The 24,983-nt window shown below is 42.1% G+C and overlaps 14 non-coding genes across 14 annotated transcripts; 9 read left to right on the top strand and 5 right to left on the bottom strand.

Annotated features, from left to right (window-relative positions):
- Positions 1-190: 190 nt before the first annotated feature.
- Positions 191-263, bottom strand: Trnav-uac (transfer RNA valine (anticodon UAC)). The gene has a single exon. It is a non-coding gene; the product is annotated as a tRNA-Val (tRNA).
- A 235-nt stretch (positions 264-498) lies between these two features.
- On the top strand, positions 499-570 carry Trnap-cgg (transfer RNA proline (anticodon CGG)). Its single transcript has one exon. It is a non-coding gene; the product is annotated as a tRNA-Pro (tRNA).
- Positions 571-2,598: 2,028 nt separating this feature from the next.
- Positions 2,599-2,670, top strand: Trnap-ugg (transfer RNA proline (anticodon UGG)). Its single transcript has one exon. It is a non-coding gene; the product is annotated as a tRNA-Pro (tRNA).
- A 601-nt stretch (positions 2,671-3,271) lies between these two features.
- Positions 3,272-3,344, bottom strand: Trnav-uac (transfer RNA valine (anticodon UAC)). Its single transcript has one exon. It is a non-coding gene; the product is annotated as a tRNA-Val (tRNA).
- Positions 3,345-3,579: 235 nt separating this feature from the next.
- Positions 3,580-3,651, top strand: Trnap-cgg (transfer RNA proline (anticodon CGG)). Its single transcript has one exon. It is a non-coding gene; the product is annotated as a tRNA-Pro (tRNA).
- A 5,942-nt stretch (positions 3,652-9,593) lies between these two features.
- Positions 9,594-9,665, top strand: Trnap-ugg (transfer RNA proline (anticodon UGG)). Its single transcript has one exon. It is a non-coding gene; the product is annotated as a tRNA-Pro (tRNA).
- Positions 9,666-10,266: 601 nt separating this feature from the next.
- On the bottom strand, positions 10,267-10,339 carry Trnav-uac (transfer RNA valine (anticodon UAC)). Its single transcript has one exon. It is a non-coding gene; the product is annotated as a tRNA-Val (tRNA).
- Positions 10,340-10,574: 235 nt separating this feature from the next.
- Trnap-cgg (transfer RNA proline (anticodon CGG)) lies at positions 10,575-10,646 on the top strand. Its single transcript has one exon. It is a non-coding gene; the product is annotated as a tRNA-Pro (tRNA).
- A 5,949-nt stretch (positions 10,647-16,595) lies between these two features.
- On the top strand, positions 16,596-16,667 carry Trnap-ugg (transfer RNA proline (anticodon UGG)). The gene has a single exon. It is a non-coding gene; the product is annotated as a tRNA-Pro (tRNA).
- A 601-nt stretch (positions 16,668-17,268) lies between these two features.
- Trnav-uac (transfer RNA valine (anticodon UAC)) lies at positions 17,269-17,341 on the bottom strand. The gene has a single exon. It is a non-coding gene; the product is annotated as a tRNA-Val (tRNA).
- Positions 17,342-17,576: 235 nt separating this feature from the next.
- Trnap-cgg (transfer RNA proline (anticodon CGG)) lies at positions 17,577-17,648 on the top strand. The gene has a single exon. It is a non-coding gene; the product is annotated as a tRNA-Pro (tRNA).
- A 5,947-nt stretch (positions 17,649-23,595) lies between these two features.
- Positions 23,596-23,667, top strand: Trnap-ugg (transfer RNA proline (anticodon UGG)). The gene has a single exon. It is a non-coding gene; the product is annotated as a tRNA-Pro (tRNA).
- A 601-nt stretch (positions 23,668-24,268) lies between these two features.
- Positions 24,269-24,341, bottom strand: Trnav-uac (transfer RNA valine (anticodon UAC)). The gene has a single exon. It is a non-coding gene; the product is annotated as a tRNA-Val (tRNA).
- A 235-nt stretch (positions 24,342-24,576) lies between these two features.
- Positions 24,577-24,648, top strand: Trnap-cgg (transfer RNA proline (anticodon CGG)). The gene has a single exon. It is a non-coding gene; the product is annotated as a tRNA-Pro (tRNA).
- The last annotated feature ends 335 nt before the right edge of the window (positions 24,649-24,983 follow it).

Raw genomic sequence — 24,983 nt, 5'->3', positions numbered from 1 at the left:
TATAAATTTTGCCTGCCATAATGGAGCTAGGGGCGTTCTCAGTTACCAAATACCGGTGCAATAAGAGAGCAACAGTATTTGACAGTAAAATGACGCCCTATCCGTCTAGCATACAACATTGCTTGTCTCTGCATACGCGGACGTGAGGTCATCTCGGAAATGAAATCCGAAATGTAGATTAAAATTGTTGTGTTCCCGCCCGGGATCGAACCGGGGACCTTCTGCGTGTAAAGCAGACGTGATAACCGCTACACCACGGAAACAACTGTCATTTTCATGTACCACCCGGAGACTCGTAATAGCAACAGTTTCTCTTCTGTGTTAGCAAGGGCATCGGCTACGAGCTCCCTCCGATTCGTGAAGTTCCTGTAGTAAAAGACGTCGATGGAAACAATCCAACCGCGACAGACAGGGAGAACGCTGGCTGAGCTGCAGCCCTACATGGTGAGGCCATCAAAGGTGGCGTCATTCACATGCAGTGCGTTTTCGGAACGAATAGGCTCGTTGGTCTAGGGGTATGATTCCTGCTTCGGGTGCAGGAGGTCCCGGGTTCAAATCCCGGACGAGCCCTTGCGTTTTGTACAACGGTGTGGTAACAAATCGCATGGCGGCGGCTGTTTCGCGCATTTCCAGGCCTCCAAGTCAGCGCTAAAATCCGACAACCAGTTCTGAAACCGTTTCATGTTTCATTTGAGCCATGTGCACCCTGCTGATGGAACGTTTGAAGTTGATTTAAATGAACACAGTAGAGATCGTAGCAAGTGTCTTGCTGAGTGCGACGAAAACGGGTTTCCGCCCGCAATCGAGCCGGGGACCTTCTGCGTGTTCGGCACGGCGCCTGGGCTCGGCGGCAGCTGCTGCTCTTTCCTTCCTTACGAGATACCGTCGATTCGCGCAGTCGTTATTGCAAAAGATGTCACCAAAGGCAATCGCTTCGTTAGCGGCACTTTGCCTGGGCTCGGCGGCAAACACAGTAGAGATCGCATGGCGGCGGCTGTTTCGCGCATTTCCAGGCCTCCAAGTCAGCGCTAAAATCCGACAACCAGTTCTGAAACCGTTTCATGTTTCATTTGAGCCATGTGCACCCTGCTGATGGAACGTTTGAAGTTGATTTAAATGAACACAGTAGAGATCGTAGCAAGTGTCTTGCTGAGTGCGACGAAAACGGGTTTCCGCCCGCAATCGAGCCGGGGACCTTCTGCGTGTTCGGCACGGCGCCTGGGCTCGGCGGCAGCTGCTGCTCTTTCCTTCCTTACGAGATACCGTCGATTCGCGCAGTCGTTATTGCAAAAGATGTCACCAAAGGCAATCGCTTCGTTAGCGGCACTTTGCCTGGGCTCGGCGGCAGCTCTACATGGAGGCACCAGCAGCCCAGCCAGGCCGCCGCCGGCACCGGTGCGCCACAGCGCAAGGAGCCGGCGGCCGCCCTGCAATGCCCCTGTCGTTGCATATTCCACCCGCCCCATATCCTCTCCATGTCTGACTCACTACCCCAAATGACACTGCAGTCGACGTGCTTATTACTATCGCTTTTGGAAGAACCAAGGCGCAGTATTCTAGTGTCGAACCGGTACTGCAAATTGGGATTAAGCAAAAATTTATTGTGTGGTCGAGCGACAGCCTCGGCTCGCTCTTCCTACATGATCGCTTCTTGTGCGGAATAATTCCTAGCTCGCCGATGGCTTCAGAGTTGGTCTTCTCGAAGTTTTGCTTTCGCAATGCATTCCGCAATCTTTTCGTTATGAGTGGTGTGCTTCGGTAACCCGACTTTCTTGTGTTTAGTGCGTTTGGCTTCTCTTTACCCTTAGCCACCGCTTGCCGAAATTTCCACACTATCATCTGTCGACCTGCAGAGCTCGATGAAGGCCTCGCGGCCGTTCCTGAGCTCGTGGAACGGTCGAATCTGTAGTTGTTTCCAGATCTCTCCCACACAACGGCCTCCCAGAAGCTTGGATTACAGAAGTACGCCACTACTCCCAGCCGGAGATTCACGATTGAAAGCAGAATGACATGAGCTACACGCAGCTCCGAAATTTTTTTTTTTTTTTTTGTGTCTGACCTACTTTGAAAGACTTTGTAGTCGACTTACTTACTACTATCGCTGTTGGAAACCAGGTGATAACCGCACAGTATTTTAGAGACGATCAGGTAATGAAAATTTAGAATAAGTAAAACAGTATCAAAAGAAGTTGTGTGGTGGAGCAGCACATGCAATTCACGCTTCCTAGATAATCGTTACTGCATAGAATAATTCTTTTGTCTGCGGCGTCTTCAGTATCCGTCTTCTGGAAGTTTTGCTTGCAGTATATTGTGCAATCTTTTCGTTATGAGTTGGTGCTTGGTTTCCCGATGTTCTTTTGTTTAGTGCATTCGCCTTCTCTTAACCCTGAGAAACCACATACCGAAACTGAGGCACTGCCGGCTGTTCATAAGCAGTGCTCGATGAAGTTATTTCGCTTTTTATTCGTTGCCTTTAATATTCTTCTCATCAGTGGTGAGTGCTGCCTGCAGAAAGCGTTTATCTTGCGAATTCGCGTGAAAGTTTGTGTTCCCTGTGAGGCCCACTACTTGGGATTAACTTGACTGCTCCAGCCAGGTGGCTCGTTGGTCTAGGGGTATGATTCCTGCTTTGGGTGCAGGAGGTCCCGGGTTCAAATCCCGGACGAGCCCTGCCATTTTGACCGTGCTGAAGAGTAGGTGGAACTCAGCCCCGGTTGCAGCTCCTCAATGAAGAGTTGACGCCTGTTATAGCACGTGGATATAACAAGAATGCGGCACCAGTAAAGTACGTAGGTGGAATTCGGTAGAAAGGCAGACGGTAATTTTGCATGCAACGGAAAACAAGGTTGTCTTTGCGGGATATGTGCACCGTGAGTGGAGATTCAGCTTAATTGTGCGACAGTCTACCCTCATCTTACTAGCGACGGCAACAACCAAGGGGTGGCATGTAAGATTGAGCGTGGCTAAGAGTTTCTCATTATTAGTTTGCATCACACTTTGACAGAGCTGTGACAAGGCGAGTAGGGTGAGCTCAGGAAAGCCAGTAGCAAGCGCACTTGAAGTAGCCCTGAAGAACCGGATTATAAATTTTGCCTGCCATAATGGAGCTAGGGGCGTTCTCAGTTACCAAATACCGGTGCAATAAGAGAGCAACAGTATTTGACAGTAAAATGACGCCCTATCCGTCTAGCATACAACATTGCTTGTCTCTGCATACGCGGACGTGAGGTCATCTCGGAAATGAAATCCGAAATGTAGATTAAAATTGTTGTGTTCCCGCCCGGGATCGAACCGGGGACCTTCTGCGTGTAAAGCACACGTGATAACCGCTACACCACGGAAACAACGGTCATTTTCATGTACCACCCGGAGACTCGTAATAGCAACAGTTTCTCTTCTGTGTTAGCAAGGGCATCGGCTACGAGCTCCCTCCGATTCGTGAAGTTCCTGTAGTAAAAGACGTCGATGGAAACAATCCAACCGCGACAGACAGGGAGAACGCTGGCTGAGCTGCAGCCCTACATGGTGAGGCCATCAAAGGTGGCGTCATTCACATGCAGTGCGTTTTCGGAACGAATAGGCTCGTTGGTCTAGGGGTATGATTCCTGCTTCGGGTGCAGGAGGTCCCGGGTTCAAATCCCGGACGAGCCCTTGCGTTTTGTACAACGGTGTGGTAACAAATCGCATGGCGGCGGCTGTTTCGCGCATTTCCAGGCCTCCAAGTCAGCGCTAAAATCCGACAACCAGTTCTGAAACCGTTTCATGTTTCATTTGAGCCATGTGCACCCTGCTGATGGAACGTTTGAAGTTGATTTAAATGAACACAGTAGAGATCGTAGCAAGTGTCTTGCTGAGTGCGACGAAAACGGGTTTCCGCCCGCAATCGAGCCGGGGACCTTCTGCGTGTTCGGCACGGCGCCTGGGCTCGGCGGCAGCTGCTGCTCTTTCCTTCCTTACGAGATACCGTCGATTCGCGCAGTCGTTATTGCAAAAGATGTCACCAAAGGCAATCGCTTCGTTAGCGGCACTTTGCCTGGGCTCGGCGGCAGCTCTACATGGAGGCACCAGCAGCCCAGCCAGGCCGCCGCCGGCACCGGTGCGCCACAGCGCAAGGAGCCGGCGGCCGCCCTGCAATGCCCCTGTCGTTGCATATTCCACCCGCCTCATATCCTCTCCATGTCTGACTCACTACCCCAAATGACACTGCAGTCGACGTGCTTATTACTATCGCTTTTGGAAGAACCAAGGCGCAGTATTCTAGTGTCGAACCGGTACTGCAAATTGGGATTAAGCAAAAATTTATTGTGTGGTCGAGCGACAGCCTCGGCTCGCTCTTCCTACATGATCGCTTCTTGTGCGGAATAATTCCTAGCTCGCCGATGGCTTCAGAGTTGGTCTTCTCGAAGTTTTGCTTTCGCAACTGAAACACGTATGTAACATAGCAGCGATGGCGAGGCATTGTAGCATCTGTGACCAGAGAGTATGCGCTTGACCGCGCGAGTGTTGCGAGCGGTTCTCAGTCTGTCAGTCAGTCGTTGCGAGTCTGTCAGTAGTCGTTGCGAGTCTGTAGCTCTGTCTAGTTGTCGCTATGCAGAGCAGTACTCTGTTAGTAGTCGTCGCGTGCAGTACGCTAATAGTCGTCATGCAGAGCGGTCGGTCAGTAGTAGCAGCCCAGTGCGGTTGTGTGATGTAGGCGGTCGGCAACACTGGTCAAGATGGTGAATAAGGTATACTATTAATTAATATAATCATTAGATAATGAAAAAATTTATTTATTGTAATCATTCTCCAACAAGTCCCGCAATAATAATTTTTTATTTCAGAATACAAGGTGATTGATGCAGGCTGTCAGACTGAACTACACATCTTAGTTTTAGTGATGAAATATGCTAGAGATAAGGAATAATTGTATAATGAGTAATGAAGTGATTTTTTGCAGATGATAATGAATACTGATGAATAATGATGAAGGATATGATGTTATGAATAATGAAGTTTTTCTTTACAGATGATGATAATAGTGAAGTTATGATGATATGGATAATGAAGTTTTTTTTTTTTTTACAGATGAGGATAATGTTGAAGTTATGTATTTATGCTACGTAGTTATTTAAGTATTTGTTGCAGTTTGCTTTGACAGCAGGTGTTACATTGCATAGTAGGATGACAGAAAGTTTTGGAAAGGACAGCTATGGAACACATTTTTATACACATTTCACTACCTGTTAATTCGAAGTTCACTACTTTTCAGCATAGTGTGCGTTTCTCCTTTCAGGTCAATAATCCGTTTTTGTATTTTTTCCAGGAGAAGCTTTTCATGATACTTACTAAACCTGTTAGTTATTATACCTGTTCTAGTACTTGCATTTTTATATTTTTACCCATTTGTGTCTATCATTTATAAATGTGATCACATATACTGCCTTGTTGCATGACCTTGCTACAGCTGACTCATGACGAATGACGTTACTTATCCTCATTTGCAGCAACAGGTCAAAAGCAAATAGTGTTATGTCTCAGCAATTAACTATCGATCCCAACGCAATGCATTGCTAACAAAAAAAAAAAAAAAAAAAAAAAAAGAAAAAAAAATGTATTACCAGTCCCAAGTAGTGATACCAGTTTGAGAAAGTTCTGAGTAATGCTGATTAGCTCTGAATAGCATGTCACTTGAGTAATGACCTCTTAATGAGACTATATTCAAAATAATGCTTTGTCACTAGCTAATAACTGCCACTGTTTATTGTAATGATACTACTTATAATGCCTGTGATTATTAATGATTTGACTGTAATTAACTGATTTTAATAATGGCTTTGTAATGATCTGAATACTACTGAAGGAGGAACACTGTTTATTGTAATGATACTACTTATAATGCCTGTGATTTTTAATGATTTGACTGTAATTAACTGATTTTTAATAATGACTTCGTAATAATCTGAATAATACTGAATGATGATTCTATTCAATACTTGCTGGCCACTGAGTGCCAATAATTAATGTCACTTGAAGAATTGTTATTAATTATGCCATTAATTAGTCCTTTTTTTTCCATGTTGAGTTTTCATGTTTTGGTTAATGGCCAATGAGTGCCAATAATTTGTATCACTCAATGTATTATGTTAATGCTAGGCCAATAATTGACTCTCCTTTTCAATTAAGGCTTCTGATGAACATTATTCTGTCTTACTAAATATACTTTGTAACTGGCCAAGAACCGCCACTGTTTATTGTAATACGATTACCCATGATGCCAGCTAGTGATTCTTAATAGATTGTAATGACACATAATTAATTAACTATGGTACTGTTTAATAATGCTTTGTAATTAATTAAGGCTAATAATTCTTACTATATTGAAATGACAAATGATTAATTAATTAACTGTAATTAGACGAATGATTAATTAACGACAAATGATTAATTAACTGTAATTAGACAAATGATTAATTAACGACAAATGATTAATTAACTGTAATTAGGAAAAGGCTAATGATTATTGGAATGACAAATGATTAATTAACTGTAATTAGGAGAAGGTTAATGATTCTTAATTATACTCTGTAACTGAAAAGAATGCGATTATTTCATAATGCTTTGTAACCAGGAAAAGAAGGCTACTGATTCTATGTAAAACAATTAATGAACATTTTTCTGTAATACTACATACTTGGTACAGAAATGTTCAATAACTGGGCTATGAATGCCACAAACTATCAATGAAGACTGTAATTGTCGATATTATGTGACTTGATGTCCTTCACCTCATAAGCTGACTACCCTGAATTACTGCAATGTCCATTTGTCCTGTTTATCCTAGTGATCATGGAGCACTATATTTGGTTTTTGCACTAATTCTACGTTGGTGTGCCTTGTAAGAGTGTGGTGTTGACACGACATGCTGTCCACCACCATGAGCGATGAAGACATTATTATGGTCCCACTGTTTGGTGTACGTAATGTACTGCCAAAATGAAAACATGGAACATTACTACGACAGTTCAGTGTCTTGGCTACACTGATAAATTCTGATGGGAAAAGAACTTCAAGTTGTGTCACTTGGTGTTGTACTTCTGTGGAAAGATATGGACTTTCAGAGCAGCTGTGTGCAATCTAAAGTGCTACAACCATGATGCAATCCTTCCCTTTCCTATCCTGGTTCTTGTCACATAAAGAAAAATTTTTTTTGGTAACATCATTTATGTTCATAGGTTATACATTTTTCGATTTGTTGAACTCCAGTGCGAGTACACTTATGGCACTGGTCGACATGATGTTTGCCATTATGTTTATTTGTTGTGAAAATGCTAAAGACATTTTTCAGTGCATGTGCACTTTGGACATGATTTTCTTGCCATTATGTTTATTTATTGCGAAAATGCTAAAGACATTTTTCGATTTGTTCTGAAGTACAGTATATGTACACTCTTGTCTTTTATATTGTATATACATTTTTTATTTTCTGAACTACAGTGCATGTGCACTCATGTCACTTGTCAACATAATATTTTTTGCCAGTCTGTTTACTTGTTCTGAATATGCTAAAGAATTTTTTCAGTGCCTGTGCACTTTGTTATCTGTCAAAAAATTTATATATACATTTTTCTGATTTGCTACTATGTTTTGTATTCACATTTTGTCTTTGTCTGATATATTTTGTACTTAGTGCATGTGCACAACATTTAAATATTCTGTAAGTTGTAGGATTTTGTTAATTAAAGAAAAATTTTGCCGCGCTTGGCAAGTCCAAATGACTCACCATCGCTGCCAAATTTTTGCCCCCCCAGTGGAGGGTTATGAAACACGTATGTAACATAGCAGCGATGGCGAGGCATTGTAGCATCTGTGACCAGAGAGTATGCGCTTGACCGCGCGAGTGTTGCGAGCGGTTCTCAGTCTGTCGAGTAGTCGTTGCGAGTCTGTTGAGTAGTCGTTGCGAGTCTGTCAGCAGTAGTCGTTGCGAGTCTGTAGCTCTGTCTAGTTGAGTGCAGTACTCTAGTAGTAGTCGTGCAGTGAAGTATGCTAATAGTCGTCATGCAGAGCGATCGGTCAGTAGTAGTAGCCCAGTGCGGTTGTGTGATGTAGGCGGTCGGCAACACTGGTCAAGATGGTGAATAAGGTATACTGTTAATTAATATAATTATTAGATAATGAAAAATTGTAATTATTCTGCAACAAGTTCCCCAATAATAATTTTTATTTCAAAAGCATTTTTTCAAAAATTTAATTTTTTATTGAACTAAAGATCTCGTTGCACTTCCCATTTCATTCCACTTCTTTTGAAGAAAAATTTCACTAGAATCACAAAAAAAAGAGAATATTATTATTTGCAATGCAGTTCCTCCAAGCGGTGCGCAACAACAAGAGCAGAAATGTGACATCCATTTATTCTGAGGTAAGACTTTAATTCTGATTGTTTTACACGGGGCCAAAGACCGATATTTCGGTTTAATTGAATTTTCTTATCACTGAATGGACTTTAATTTTTGGTGAAGAATTTATATCTGAGTCAGATTGCGAATTTCACATTTTGTTGCCATTGTCAGTACATTTCATTGTGGGCAGGTTACGCATAGAGCAATGTCCATCAGCATTTCTAATTAGTATCGTCCTTTCTTTTAAAATTTTTGTGGGGAGGTTACACTTGGCTCCCATTTGTATTAAGTATTGTCATTTTCCTTTTAAATTTCGGTGGGGAGGTTACACAATGCATTCCGCAATCTTTTCGTTATGAGTGGTGTGCTTCGGTTACCCGACTTTCTTGTGTTTAGTGCGTTTGGCTTCTCTTAACCCTTAGCCACCGCTTGCCGAAATTTCCACACTATCATCTGTCGACCTGCAGAGCTCGATGAAGGCCTCGCGGCCGTTCCTGAGCTCGTGGAACGGTCGAATCTGTAGTTGTTTCCAGATCTCTCCCACACAACGGCCTCCCAGAAGCTTGGATTACAGAAGTACGCCACTACTCCCAGCCGGAGATTCACGATTGAAAGCAGAATGACATGAGCTACACGCAGCTCCGAAATTTTTTTTTTTTTTTTTTTTGTGTCTGACCTACTTTGAAAGACTTTGTAGTCGACTTACTTACTACTATCGCTGTTGGAAACCAGGTGATAACCGCACAGTATTTTAGAGACGATCAGGTAATGAAAATTTAGAATAAGTAAAACAGTATCAAAAGAAGTTGTGTGGTGGAGCAGCACATGCAATTCACGCTTCCTAGATAATCGTTACTGCATAGAATAATTCTTTTGTCTGCGGCGTCTTCAGTATCCGTCTTCTGGAAGTTTTGCTTGCAGTATATTGTGCAATCTTTTCGTTATGAGTTGGTGCTTGGTTTCCCGATGTTCTTTTGTTTAGTGCATTCGCCTTCTCTTAACCCTGAGAAACCACATACCGAAACTGAGGCACTGCCGGCTGTTCATAAGCAGTGCTCGATGAAGTTATTTCGCTTTTTATTCGTTGCCTTTAATATTCTTCTCATCAGTGGTGAGTGCTGCCTGCAGAAAGCGTTTATCTTGCGAATTCGCGTGAAAGTTTGTGTTCCCTGTGAGGCCCACTACTTGGGATTAACTTGACTGCTCCAGCCAGGTGGCTCGTTGGTCTAGGGGTATGATTCCTGCTTTGGGTGCAGGAGGTCCCGGGTTCAAATCCCGGGCGAGCCCTGCTATTTTGACCGTGCTGAAGAGTAGGTGGAACTCAGCCCCGGTTGCAGCTCCTCAATGAAGAGTTGACGCCTGTTATAGCACGTGGATATAACAAGAATGCGGCACCAGTAAAGTACGTAGGTGGAATTCGGTAGAAAGGCAGACGGTAATTTTGCATGCAACGGAAAACAAGGTTGTCTTTGCGGGATATGTGCACCGTGAGTGGAGATTCAGCTTAATTGTGCGACAGTCTACCCTCATCTTACTAGCGACGGCAACAACCAAGGGGTGGCATGTAAGATTGAGCGTGGCTAAGAGTTTCTCATTATTAGTTTGCATCACACTTTGACAGAGCTGTGACAAGGCGAGTAGGGTGAGCTCAGGAAAGCCAGTAGCAAGCGCACTTGAAGTAGCCCTGAAGAACCGGATTATAAATTTTGCCTGCCATAATGGAGCTAGGGGCGTTCTCAGTTACCAAATACCGGTGCAATAAGAGAGCAACAGTATTTGACAGTAAAATGACGCCCTATCCGTCTAGCATACAACATTGCTTGTCTCTGCATACGCGGACGTGAGGTCATCTCGGAAATGAAATCCGAAATGTAGATTGAAATTGTTGTGTTCCCGCCCGGGATCGAACCAGGGACCTTCTGCGTGTAAAGCAGACGTGATAACCGCTACACCACGGAAACAACGGTCATTTTCATGTACCTCCCGGAGACTCGTAATAGCAACAGTTTCTCTTCTGTGTTAGCAAGGGCATCGGCTACGAGCTCCCTCCGATTCGTGAAGTTCCTGTAGTAAAAGACGTCGATGGAAACAATCCAACCGCGACAGACAGGGAGAACGCTGGCTGAGCTGCAGCCCTACATGGTGAGGCCATCAAAGGTGGCGTCATTCACATGCAGTGCGTTTTCGGAACGAATAGGCTCGTTGGTCTAGGGGTATGATTCCTGCTTCGGGTGCAGGAGGTCCCGGGTTCAAATCCCGGACGAGCCCTTGCGTTTTGTACAACGGTGTGGTAACAAATCGCATGGCGGCGGCTGTTTCGCGCATTTCCAGGCCTCCAAGTCAGCGCTAAAATCCGACAACCAGTTCTGAAACCGTTTCATGTTTCATTTGAGCCATGTGCACCCTGCTGATGGAACGTTTGAAGTTGATTTAAATGAACACAGTAGAGATCGTAGCAAGTGTCTTGCTGAGTGCGACGAAAACGGGTTTCCGCCCGCAATCGAGCCGGGGACCTTCTGCGTGTTCGGCACGGCGCCTGGGCTCGGCGGCAGCTGCTGCTCTTTCCTTCCTTACGAGATACCGTCGATTCGCGCAGTCGTTATTGCAAAAGATGTCACCAAAGGCAATCGCTTCGTTAGCGGCACTTTGCCTGGGCTCGGCGGCAGCTCTACATGGAGGCACCAGCAGCCCAGCCAGGCCGCCGCCGGCACCGGTGCGCCACAGCGCAAGGAGCCGGCGGCCGCCCTGCAACGCCCCTGTCGTTGCATATTCCACCCGCCACATATCCTCTCCATGTCTGACTCACTACCCCAAATGACACTGCAGTCGACGTGCTTATTACTATCGCTTTTGGAAGAACCAAGGCGCAGTATTCTAGTGTCGAACCGGTACTGCAAATTGGGATTAAGCAAAAATTTATTGTGTGGTCGAGCGACAGCCTCGGCTCGCTCTTCCTACATGATCGCTTCTTGTGCGGAATAATTCCTAGCTCGCCGATGGCTTCAGAGTTGGTCTTCTCGAAGTTTTGCTTTCGCAACTGAAACACGTATGTAACATAGCAGCGATGGCGAGGCATTGTAGCATCTGTGACCAGAGAGTATGCGCTTGACCGCGCGAGTGTTGCGAGCGGTTCTCAGTCTGTCAGTCAGTCGTTGCGAGTCTGTCAGTAGTCGTTGCGAGTCTGTAGCTCTGTCTAGTTGTCGCTATGCAGAGCAGGACTCTGTTAGTAGTCGTCGCGTGCAGTACGCTAATAGTCGTCATGCAGAGCGGTCGGTCAGTAGTAGCAGCCCAGTGCGGTTGTGTGATGTAGGCGGTCGGCAACACTGGTCAAGATGGTGAATAAGGTATACTATTAATTAATATAATCATTAGATAATGAAAAAATTTATTTATTGTAATCATTCTCCAACAAGTCCCCCAATAATAATTTTTTATTTCAGAATACAAGGTGATTGATGCAGGCTGTCAGACTGAACTACACATCTTAGTTTTAGTGATGAAATATGCTAGAGATAAGGAATAATTGTATAATGAGTAATGAAGTGATTTTTTGCAGATGATAATGAATACTGATGAATAATGATGAAGGATATGATGTTATGAATAATGAAGTTTTTCTTTACAGATGATGATAATAGTGAAGTTATGATGATATGGATAATGAAGTTTTTTTTTTTTTTACAGATGAGGATAATGTTGAAGTTATGTATTTATGCTACGTAGTTATTTAAGTATTTGTTGCAGTTTGCTTTGACAGCAGGTGTTACATTGCATAGTAGGATGACAGAAAGTTTTGGAAAGGACAGCTATGGAACACATTTTTATACACATTTCACTACCTGTTAATTCGAAGTTCACTACTTTTCAGCATAGTGTGCGTTTCTCCTTTCAGGTCAATAATCCGTTTTTGTATTTTTTCCAGGAGAAGCTTTTCATGATACTTACTAAACCTGTTAGTTATTATACCTGTTCTAGTACTTGCATTTTTATATTTTTACCCATTTGTGTCTATCATTTATAAATGTGATCACATATACTGCCTTGTTGCATGACCTTGCTACAGCTGACTCATGACGAATGACGTTACTTATCCTCATTTGCAGCAACAGGTCAAAAGCAAATAGTGTTATGTCTCAGCAATTAACTATCGATCCCAACGCAATGCATTGCTAACAAAAAAAAAAAAAAAAAAAAAAAAAAAAAAAAAAAAAAATAATGTATTACCAGTCCCAAGTAGTGATACCAGTTTGAGAAAGTTCTGAGTAATGCTGACTAGCTCTGAATAGCATGTCACTTGAGTAATGACCTCTTAATGAGACTATATTCAAAATAATGCTTTGTCACTAGCTAATAACTGCCACTGTTTATTGTAATGATACTACTTATAATGCCTGTGATTATTAATGATTTGACTGTAATTAACTGATTTTAATAATGGCTTTGTAATGATCTGAATACTACTGAAGGAGGAACACTGTTTATTGTAATGATACTACTTATAATGCCTGTGATTTTTAATGATTTGACTGTAATTAACTGATTTTTAATAATGACTTCGTAATAATCTGAATAATACTGAATGATGATTCTATTCAATACTTGCTGGCCACTGAGTGCCAATAATTAATGTCACTTGAAGAATTGTTATTAATTATGCCATTAATTAGTCCTTTTTTTTCCATGTTGAGTTTTCATGTTTTGGTTAATGGCCAATGAGTGCCAATAATTTGTATCACTCAATGTATTATGTTAATGCTAGGCCAATAATTGACTCTCCTTTTCAATTAAGGCTTCTGATGAACATTATTCTGTCTTACTAAATATACTTTGTAACTGGCCAAGAACCGCCACTGTTTATTGTAATACGATTACCCATGATGCCAGCTAGTGATTCTTAATAGATTGTAATGACACATAATTAATTAACTATGGTACTGTTTAATAATGCTTTGTAATTAATTAAGGCTAATAATTCTTACTATATTGAAATGACAAATGATTAATTAATTAACTGTAATTAGACGAATGATTAATTAACGACAAATGATTAATTAACTGTAATTAGACAAATGATTAATTAACGACAAATGATTAATTAACTGTAATTAGGAAAAGGCTAATGATTATTGGAATGACAAATGATTAATTAACTGTAATTAGGAGAAGGTTAATGATTCTTAATTATACTCTGTAACTGAAAAGAATGCGATTATTTCATAATGCTTTGTAACCAGGAAAAGAAGGCTACTGATTCTATGTAAAACAATTAATGAACATTTTTCTGTAATACTACATACTTGGTACAGAAATGTTCAATAACTGGGCTATGAATGCCACAAACTATCAATGAAGACTGTAATTGTCGATATTATGTGACTTGATGTCCTTCACCTCATAAGCTGACTACCCTGAATTACTGCAATGTCCATTTGTCCTGTTTATCCTAGTGATCATGGAGCACTATATTTGGTTTTTGCACTAATTCTACGTTGGTGTGCCTTGTAAGAGTGTGGTGTTGACACGACATGCTGTCCACCACCATGAGCGATGAAGACATTATTATGGTCCCACTGTTTGGTGTACGTAATGTACTGCCAAAATGAAAACATGGAACATTACTACGACAGTTCAGTGTCTTGGCTACACTGATAAATTCTGATGGGAAAAGAACTTCAAGTTGTGTCACTTGGTGTTGTACTTCTGTGGAAAGATATGGACTTTCAGAGCAGCTGTGTGCAATCTAAAGTGCTACAACCATGATGCAATCCTTCCCTTTCCTATCCTGGTTCTTGTCACATAAAGAAAAATTTTTTTTGGTAACATCATTTATGTTCATAGGTTATACATTTTTCGATTTGTTGAACTCCAGTGCGAGTACACTTATGGCACTGGTCGACATGATGTTTGCCATTATGTTTATTTGTTGTGAAAATGCTAAAGACATTTTTCAGTGCATGTGCACTTTGGACATGATTTTCTTGCCATTATGTTTATTTATTGCGAAAATGCTAAAGACATTTTTCGATTTGTTCTGAAGTACAGTATATGTACACTCTTGTCTTTTATATTGTATATACATTTTTTATTTTCTGAACTACAGTGCATGTGCACTCATGTCACTTGTCAACATAATATTTTTTGCCAGTCTGTTTACTTGTTCTGAATATGCTAAAGAATTTTTTCAGTGCCTGTGCACTTTGTTATCTGTCAAAAAATTTATATATACATTTTTCTGATTTGCTACTATGTTTTGTATTCACATTTTGTCTTTGTCTGATATATTTTGTACTTAGTGCATGTGCACAACATTTAAATATTCTGTAAGTTGTAGGATTTTGTTAATTAAAGAAAAATTTTGCCGCGCTTGGCAAGTCCAAATGACTCATCATCGCTGCCAAATTTTTGCCCCCCCAGTGGAGGGTTATGAAACACGTATGTAACATAGCAGCGATGGCGAGGCATTGTAGCATCTGTGACCAGAGAGTATGCGCTTGACCGCGCGAGTGTTGCGAGCGGTTCTCAGTCTGTCGAGTAGTCGTTGCGAGTCTGTTGAGTAGTCGTTGCGAGTCTGTCAGCAGTAGTCGTTGCGAGTCTGTAGCTCTGTCTAGTTGAGTGCAGTACTCTAGTAGTAGTCGTGCAGTGAAGTATGCTAATAGTCGTCATGCAGAGCGATCGGTCAGTAGTAGTAGCCCAGTGCGGTTGTGTGATGTAGGCGGTCGGCAACACTGGTCAAGATGGTGAATAAGGTATACTGTTAATTAATACAATTATTAGATAATGAAAAATTGTAATTATTCTGCAACAAGTTCCCCAATAATAATTTTTATTTCAAAAGCATTTTTTCAAAAATTTAATTTTTTATTGAACTAAAGATCTCGTTGCACTTCCCATTTCATTCCACTTCTTTTGAAGAAAAATTTCACTAGAATCACAAAAAAAAAGAGAATATTATTATTTGCAATGCAGTTCCTCCAAGCGGTGCGCAACAACAAGAGCAGAAATGTGACATCCATTTATTCTGAGGTAAGACTTTAATTCTGATTGTTTTACACGGGGCCAAAGACCGATATTTCGGTTTAATTGAATTTTCTTATCACTGAATGGACTTTAATTTTTGGTGAAGAATTTATATCTGAGTCAGATTGCGAATTTCACATTTTGTTGCCATTGTCAGTACATTTCATTGTGGGCAGGTTACGCATAGAGCAATGTCCATCAGCATTTCTAATTAGTATCGTCCTTTCTTTTAAAATTTTTGTGGGGAGGTTACACTTGGCTCCCATTTGTATTAAGTATTGTCATTTTCCTTTTAAATTTCGGTGGGGAGGTTACACAATGCATTCCGCAATCTTTTCGTTATGAGTGGTGTGCTTCGGTTACCCGACTTTCTTGTGTTTAGTGCGTTTGGCTTCTCTTAACCCTTAGCCACCGCTTGCCGAAATTTCCACACTATCATCTGTCGACCTGCAGAGCTCGATGAAGGCCTCGCGGCCGTTCCTGAGCTCGTGGAACGGTCGAATCTGTAGTTGTTTCCAGATCTCTCCCACACAACGGCCTCCCAGAAGCTTGGATTACAGAAGTACGCCACTACTCCCAGCCGGAGATTCACGATTGAAAGCAGAATGACATGATTTACACGCAGCTCCGAAATTTTTTTTTTTTTTTTTTTGTGTCTGACCTACTTTGAAAGACTTTGTAGTCGACTTACTTACTACTATCGCTGTTGGAAACCAGGTGATAACCGCACAGTATTTTAGAGACGATCAGGTAATGAAAATTTAGAATAAGTAAAACAGTATCAAAAGAAGTTGTGTGGTGGAGCAGCACATGCAATTCACGCTTCCTAGATAATCGTTACTGCATAGAATAATTCTTTTGTCTGCGGCGTCTTCAGTATCCGTCTTCTGGAAGTTTTGCTTGCAGTATATTGTGCAATCTTTTCGTTATGAGTTGGTGCTTGGTTTCCCGATGTTCTTTTGTTTAGTGCATTCGCCTTCTCTTAACCCTGAGAAACCACATACCGAAACTGAGGCACTGCCGGCTGTTCATAAGCAGTGCTCGATGAAGTTATTTCGCTTTTTATTCGTTGCCTTTAATATTCTTCTCATCAGTGGTGAGTGCTGCCTGCAGAAAGCGTTTATCTTGCGAATTCGCGTGAAAGTTTGTGTTCCCTGTGAGGCCCACTACTTGGGATTAACTTGACTGCTCCAGCCAGGTGGCTCGTTGGTCTAGGGGTATGATTCCTGCTTTGGGTGCAGGAGGTCCCGGGTTCAAATCCCGGACGAGCCCTGCCATTTTGACCGTGCTGAAGAGTAGGTGGAACTCAGCCCCGGTTGCAGCTCCTCAATGAAGAGTTGACGCCTGTTATAGCACGTGGATATAACAAGAATGCGGCACCAGTAAAGTACGTAGGTGGAATTCGGTAGAAAGGCAGACGGTAATTTTGCATGCAACGGAAAACAAGGTTGTCTTTGCGGGATATGTGCACCGTGAGTGGAGATTCAGCTTAATTGTGCGACAGTCTACCCTCATCTTACTAGCGACGGCAACAACCAAGGGGTGGCATGTAAGATTGAGCGTGGCTAAGAGTTTCTCATTATTAGTTTGCATCACACTTTGACAGAGCTGTGACAAGGCGAGTAGGGTGAGCTCAGGAAAGCCAGTAGCAAGCGCACTTGAAGTAGCCCTGAAGAACCGGATTATAAATTTTGCCTGCCATAATGGAGCTAGGGGCGTTCTCAGTTACCAAATACCGGTGCAATAAGAGAGCAACAGTATTTGACAGTAAAATGACGCCCTATCCGTCTAGCATACAACATTGCTTGTCTCTGCATACGCGGACGTGAGGTCATCTCGGAAATGAAATCCGAAATGTAGATTAAAATTGTTGTGTTCCCGCCCGGGATCGAACCGGGGACCTTCTGCGTGTAAAGCAGACGGGGTAACCGCTACACCACGGAAACAACGGTCATTTTCATGTACCACCCGGAGACTCGTAATAGCAACAGTTTCTCTTCTGTGTTAGCAAGGGCATCGGCTACGAGCTCCCTCCGATTCGTGAAGTTCCTGTAGTAAAAGACGTCGATGGAAACAATCCAACCGCGACAGACAGGGAGAACGCTGGCTGAGCTGCAGCCCTACATGGTGAGGCCATCAAAGGTGGCGTCATTCACATGCAGTGCGTTTTCGGAACGAATAGGCTCGTTGGTCTAGGGGTATGATTCCTGCTTCGGGTGCAGGAGGTCCCGGGTTCAAATCCCGGACGAGCCCTTGCGTTTTGTACAACGGTGTGGTAACAAATCGCATGGCGGCGGCTGTTTCGCGCATTTCCAGGCCTCCAAGTCAGCGCTAAAATCCGACAACCACTTCTGAAACCGTTTCATGTTTCATTTGAGCCATGTGCACCCTGCTGATGGAACGTTTGAAGTTGATTTAAATGAACACAGTAGAGATCGTAGCAAGTGTCTTGCTGAGTGCGACGAAAACGGGTTTCCGCCCGCAATCGAGCCGGGGACCTTCTGCGTGTTCGGCACGGCGCCTGGGCTCGGCGGCAGCTGCTGCTCTTTCCTTCCTTACGAGATACCGTCGATTCGCGCAGTCGTTATTGCAAAAGATGTCACCAAAGGCAATCGCTTCGTTAGCGGCACTTTGCCTGGGCTCGGCGGCAGCTCTACATGGAGGCACCAGCAGCCCAGCCAGGCCGCCGCCGGCACCGGTGCGCCACAGCGCAAGGAGCCGGCGGCCGCCCTGCAATGCCCCTGTCGTTGCATATTCCACCCGCCTCATATCCTCTCCATGTCTGACTCACTACCCCAAATGACACTGCAGTCGACGTGCTTATTACTATCGCTTTTGGAAGAACCAAGGCGCAGTATTCTAGTGTCGAACCGGTACTGCAAATTGGGATTAAGCAAAAATTTATTGTGTGGTCGAGCGACAGCCTCGGCTCGCTCTTCCTACATGATCGCTTCTTGTGCGGAATAATTCCTAGCTCGCCGATGGCTTCAGAGTTGGTCTTCTCGAAGTTTTGCTTTCGCAATTGAAACACGTATGTAACATAGCAGCGATGGCGAGGCATTGTAGCATCTGTGACCAGAGAGTATGCGCTTGACCGCGCGAGTGTTGCGAGCGGTTCTCAGTCTGTCAGTCAGTCGTTGCGAGTCTGTCAGTAGTCGTTGCGAGTCTGTAGCTCTGTCTAGTTGTCGCTATGCAGAGCAGTACTCTGTTAGTAGTCGTCGCGTGCAGTACGCTAATAGTCGTCATGCAGTGCGGTCGGTCAGTAGTAGCAGCCCAGTGCGGTTGTGTGATGTAGGCGGTCGGCAACACTGGTCAAGATGGTGAATAAGGTATACTATTAATTAATATAATCATTAGATAATGAAAAAATTTATTTATTGTAATCATTCTCCAACAAGTCCCGCAATAATAATTTTTTATTTCAGAATACAAGGTGATTGATGCAGGCTGTCAGACTGAACTACACATCTTAGTTTTAGTGATGAAATATGCTAGAGATAAGGAATAATTGTATAATGAGTAATGAAGTGATTTTTTGCAGATGATAATGAATACTGATGAATAATGATGAAGGATATGATGTTATGAATAATGAAGTTTTTCTTTACAGATGATGATAATAGTGAAGTTATGATGATATGGATAATGAAGTTTTTTTTTTTTTTACAGATGAGGATAATGTTGAAGTTATGTATTTATGCTACGTAGTTATTTAAGTATTTGTTGCAGTTTGCTTTGACAGCAGGTGTTACATTGCATAGTAGGATGACAGAAAGTTTTGGAAAGGACAGCTATGGAACACATTTTTATACACATTTCACTACCTGTTAATTCGAAGTTCACTACTTTTCAGCATAGTGTGCGTTTCTCCTTTCAGGTCAATAATCCGTTTTTGTATTTTTTCCAGGAGAAGCTTTTCATGATACTTACTAAACCTGTTAGTTATTATACCTGTTCTAGTACTTGCATTTTTATATTTTTACCCATTTGTGTCTATCATTTATAAATGTGATCACATATACTGCCTTGTTGCATGACCTTGCTACAGCTGACTCATGACGAATGACGTTACTTATCCTCATTTGCAGCAACAGGTCAAAAGCAAATAGTGTTATGTCTCAGCAATTAACTATCGATCCCAACGCAATGCATTGCTAACAAAAAAAAAAAAAAAAAAAAAAAAAAAAAAAAAAATAATGTATTACCAGTCCCAAGTAGTGATACCAGTTTGAGAAAGTTCTGAGTAATGCTGATTAGCTCTGAATAGCATGTCACTTGAGTAATGACCTCTTAATGAGACTATATTCAAAATAATGCTTTGTCACTAGCTAATAACTGCCACTGTTTATTGTAATGATACTACTTATAATGCCTGTGATTATTAATGATTTGACTGTAATTAACTGATTTTAATAATGGCTTTGTAATGATCTGAATACTACTGAAGGAGGAACACTGTTTATTGTAATGATACTACTTATAATGCCTGTGATTTTTAATGATTTGACTGTAATTAACTGATTTTTAATAATGACTTCGTAATAATCTGAATAATACTGAATGATGATTCTATTCAATACTTGCTGGCCACTGAGTGCCAATAATTAATGTCACTTGAAGAATTGTTATTAATTATGCCATTAATTAGTCCTTTTTTTTCCATGTTGAGTTTTCATGTTTTGGTTAATGGCCAATGAGTGCCAATAATTTGTATCACTCAATGTATTATGTTAATGCTAGGCCAATAATTGACTCTCCTTTTCAATTAAGGCTTCTGATGAACATTATTCTGTCTTACTAAATATACTTTGTAACTGGCCAAGAACCGCCACTGTTTATTGTAATACGATTACCCATGATGCCAGCTAGTGATTCTTAATAGATTGTAATGACACATAATTAATTAACTATGGTACTGTTTAATAATGCTTTGTAATTAATTAAGGCTAATAATTCTTACTATATTGAAATGACAAATGATTAATTAATTAACTGTAATTAGACGAATGATTAATTAACGACAAATGATTAATTAACGGTAATTAGACAAATGATTAATTAACGACAAATGATTAATTAACTGTAATTAGGAAAAGGCTAATGATTATTGGAATGACAAATGATTAATTAACTGTAATTAGGAGAAGGTTAATGATTCTTAATTATACTCTGTAACTGAAAAGAATGCGATTATTTCATAATGCTTTGTAACCAGGAAAAGAAGGCTACTGATTCTATGTAAAACAATTAATGAACATTTTTCTGTAATACTACATACTTGGTACAGAAATGTTCAATAACTGGGCTATGAATGCCACAAACTATCAATGAAGACTGTAATTGTCGATATTATGTGACTTGATGTCCTTCACCTCATAAGCTGACTACCCTGAATTACTGCAATGTCCATTTGTCCTGTTTATCCTAGTGATCATGGAGCACTATATTTGGTTTTTGCACTAATTCTACGTTGGTGTGCCTTGTAAGAGTGTGGTGTTGACACGACATGCTGTCCACCACCATGAGCGATGAAGACATTATTATGGTCCCACTGTTTGGTGTACGTAATGTACTGCCAAAATGAAAACATGGAACATTACTACGACAGTTCAGTGTCTTGGCTACACTGATAAATTCTGATGGGAAAAGAACTTCAAGTTGTGTCACTTGGTGTTGTACTTCTGTGGAAAGATATGGACTTTCAGAGCAGCTGTGTGCAATCTAAAGTGCTACAACCATGATGCAATCCTTCCCTTTCCTATCCTGGTTCTTGTCACATAAAGAAAAATTTTTTTTGGTAACATCATTTATGTTCATAGGTTATACATTTTTCGATTTGTTGAACTCCAGTGCGAGTACACTTATGGCACTGGTCGACATGATGTTTGCCATTATGTTTATTTGTTGTGAAAATGCTAAAGACATTTTTCAGTGCATGTGCACTTTGGACATGATTTTCTTGCCATTATGTTTATTTATTGCGAAAATGCTAAAGACATTTTTCGATTTGTTCTGAAGTACAGTATATGTACACTCTTGTCTTTTATATTGTATATACATTTTTTATTTTCTGAACTACAGTGCATGTGCACTCATGTCACTTGTCAACATAATATTTTTTGCCAGTCTGTTTACTTGTTCTGAATATGCTAAAGAATTTTTTCAGTGCCTGTGCACTTTGTTATCTGTCAAAAAATTTATATATACATTTTTCTGATTTGCTACTATGTTTTGTATTCACATTTTGTCTTTGTCTGATATATTTTGTACTTAGTGCATGTGCACAACATTTAAATATTCTGTAAGTTGTAGGATTTTGTTAATTAAAGAAAAATTTTGCCGCGCTTGGCAAGTCCAAATGACTCACCATCGCTGCCAAATTTTTGCCCCCCCCAGTGGAGGGTTATGAAACACGTATGTAACATAGCAGCGATGGCGAGGCATTGTAGCATCTGTGACCAGAGAGTATGCGCTTGACCGCGCGAGTGTTGCGAGCGGTTCTCAGTCTGTCGAGTAGTCGTTGCGAGTCTGTTGAGTAGTCGTTGCGAGTCTGTCAGCAGTAGTCGTTGCGAGTCTGTAGCTCTGTCTAGTTGAGTGCAGTACTCTAGTAGTAGTCGTGCAGTGAAGTATGCTAATAGTCGTCATGCAGAGCGATCGGTCAGTAGTAGTAGCCCAGTGCGGTTGTGTGATGTAGGCGGTCGGCAACACTGGTCAAGATGGTGAATAAGGTATACTGTTAATTAATACAATTATTAGATAATGAAAAATTGTAATTATTCTGCAACAAGTTCCCCAATAATAATTTTTATTTCAAAAGCATTTTTTCAAAAATTTAATTTTTTATTGAACTAAAGATCTCGTTGCACTTCCCATTTCATTCCACTTCTTTTGAAGAAAAATTTCACTAGAATCACAAAAAAAAAGAGAATATTATTATTTGCAATGCAGTTCCTCCAAGCGGTGCGCAACAACAAGAGCAGAAATGTGACATCCATTTATTCTGAGGTAAGACTTTAATTCTGATTGTTTTACACGGGGCCAAAGACCGATATTTCGGTTTAATTGAATTTTCTTATCACTGAATGGACTTTAATTTTTGGTGAAGAATTTATATCTGAGTCAGATTGCGAATTTCACATTTTGTTGCCATTGTCAGTACATTTCATTGTGGGCAGGTTACGCATAGAGCAATGTCCATCAGCATTTCTAATTAGTATCGTCCTTTCTTTTAAAATTTTTGTGGGGAGGTTACACTTGGCTCCCATTTGTATTAAGTATTGTCATTTTCCTTTTAAATTTCGGTGGGGAGGTTACACAATGGATTCCGCAATCTTTTCGTTATGAGTGGTGTGCTTCGGTTACCCGACTTTCTTGTGTTTAGTGCGTTTGGCTTCTCTTAACCCTTAGCCACCGCTTGCCGAAATTTCCACACTATCATCTGTCGACCTGCAGAGCTCGATGAAGGCCTCGCGGCCGTTCCTGAGCTCGTGGAACGGTCGAATCTGTAGTTGTTTCCAGATCTCTCCCACACAACGGCCTCCCAGAAGCTTGGATTACAGAAGTACGCCACTACTCCCAGCCAGAGATTCACGATTGAAAGCAGAATGACATGAGCTACACGCAGCTCCGAAATTTTTTTTTTTTTTTTTTTTGTGTCTGACCTACTTTGAAAGACTTTGTAGTCGACTTACTTACTACTATCGCTGTTGGAAACCAGGTGATAACCGCACAGTATTTTAGAGACGATCAGGTAATGAAAATTTAGAATAAGTAAAACAGTATCAAAAGAAGTTGTGTGGTGGAGCAGCACATGCAATTCACGCTTCCTAGATAATCGTTACTGCATAGAATAATTCTTTTGTCTGCGGCGTCTTCAGTATCCGTCTTCTGGAAGTTTTGCTTGCAGTATATTGTGCAATCTTTTCGTTATGAGTTGGTGCTTGGTTTCCCGATGTTCTTTTGTTTAGTGCATTCGCCTTCTCTTAACCCTGAGAAACCACATACCGAAACTGAGGCACTGCCGGCTGTTCATAAGCAGTGCTCGATGAAGTTATTTCGCTTTTTATTCGTTGCCTTTAATATTCTTCTCATCAGTGGTGAGTGCTGCCTGCAGAAAGCGTTTATCTTGCGAATTCGCGTGAAAGTTTGTGTTCCCTGTGAGGCCCACTACTTGGGATTAACTTGACTGCTCCAGCCAGGTGGCTCGTTGGTCTAGGGGTATGATTCCTGCTTTGGGTGCAGGAGGTCCCGGGTTCAAATCCCGGGCGAGCCCTGCTATTTTGACCGTGCTGAAGAGTAGGTGGAACTCAGCCCCGGTTGCAGCTCCTCAATGAAGAGTTGACGCCTGTTATAGCACGTGGATATAACAAGAATGCGGCACCAGTAAAGTACGTAGGTGGAATTCGGTAGAAAGGCAGACGGTAATTTTGCATGCAACGGAAAACAAGGTTGTCTTTGCGGGATATGTGCACCGTGAGTGGAGATTCAGCTTAATTGTGCGACAGTCTACCCTCATCTTACTAGCGACGGCAACAACCAAGGGGTGGCATGTAAGATTGAGCGTGGCTAAGAGTTTCTCATTATTAGTTTGCATCACACTTTGACAGAGCTGTGACAAGGCGAGTAGGGTGAGCTCAGGAAAGCCAGTAGCAAGCGCACTTGAAGTAGCCCTGAAGAACCGGATTATAAATTTTGCCTGCCATAATGGAGCTAGGGGCGTTCTCAGTTACCAAATACCGGTGCAATAAGAGAGCAACAGTATTTGACAGTAAAATGACGCCCTATCCGTCTAGCATACAACATTGCTTGTCTCTGCATACGCGGACGTGAGGTCATCTCGGAAATGAAATCCGAAATGTAGATTAAAATTGTTGTGTTCCCGCCCGAGATCGAACCGGGGACCTTCTGCGTGTAAAGCAGACGTGATAACCGCTACACCACGGAAACAACGGTCATTTTCATGTACCACCCGGAGACTCGTAATAGCAACAGTTTCTCTTCTGTGTTAGCAAGGGCATCGGCTACGAGCTCCCTCCGATTCGTGAAGTTCCTGTAGTAAAAGACGTCGATGGAAACAATCCAACCGCGACAGACAGGGAGAACGCTGGCTGAGCTGCAGCCCTACATGGTGAGGCCATCAAAGGTGGCGTCATTCACATGCAGTGCGTTTTCGGAACGAATAGGCTCGTTGGTCTAGGGGTATGATTCCTGCTTCGGGTGCAGGAGGTCCCGGGTTCAAATCCCGGACGAGCCCTTGCGTTTTGTACAACGGTGTGGTAACAAATCGCATGGCGGCGGCTGTTTCGCGCATTTCCAGGCCTCCAAGTCAGCGCTAAAATCCGACAACCAGTTCTGAAACCGTTTCATGTTTCATTTGAGCCATGTGCACCCTGCTGATGGAACGTTTGAAGTTGATTTAAATGAACACAGTAGAGATCGTAGCAAGTGTCTTGCTGAGTGCGACGAAAACGGGTTTCCGCCCGCAATCGAGCCGGGGACCTTCTGCGTGTTCGGCACGGCGCCTGGGCTCGGCGGCAGCTGCTGCTCTTTCCTTCCTTACGAGATACCGTCGATTCGCGCAGTCGTTAT

This window comes from Schistocerca serialis, chromosome 2, assembly GCF_023864345.2.
Source record: "Schistocerca serialis cubense isolate TAMUIC-IGC-003099 chromosome 2, iqSchSeri2.2, whole genome shotgun sequence".
Taxonomy (NCBI): Eukaryota; Metazoa; Arthropoda; class Insecta; order Orthoptera; family Acrididae; genus Schistocerca; species Schistocerca serialis.
The sequence above is the reverse complement of the archived record's forward strand: the minus strand, read 5'-3'. Positions and strand labels throughout refer to the sequence as shown.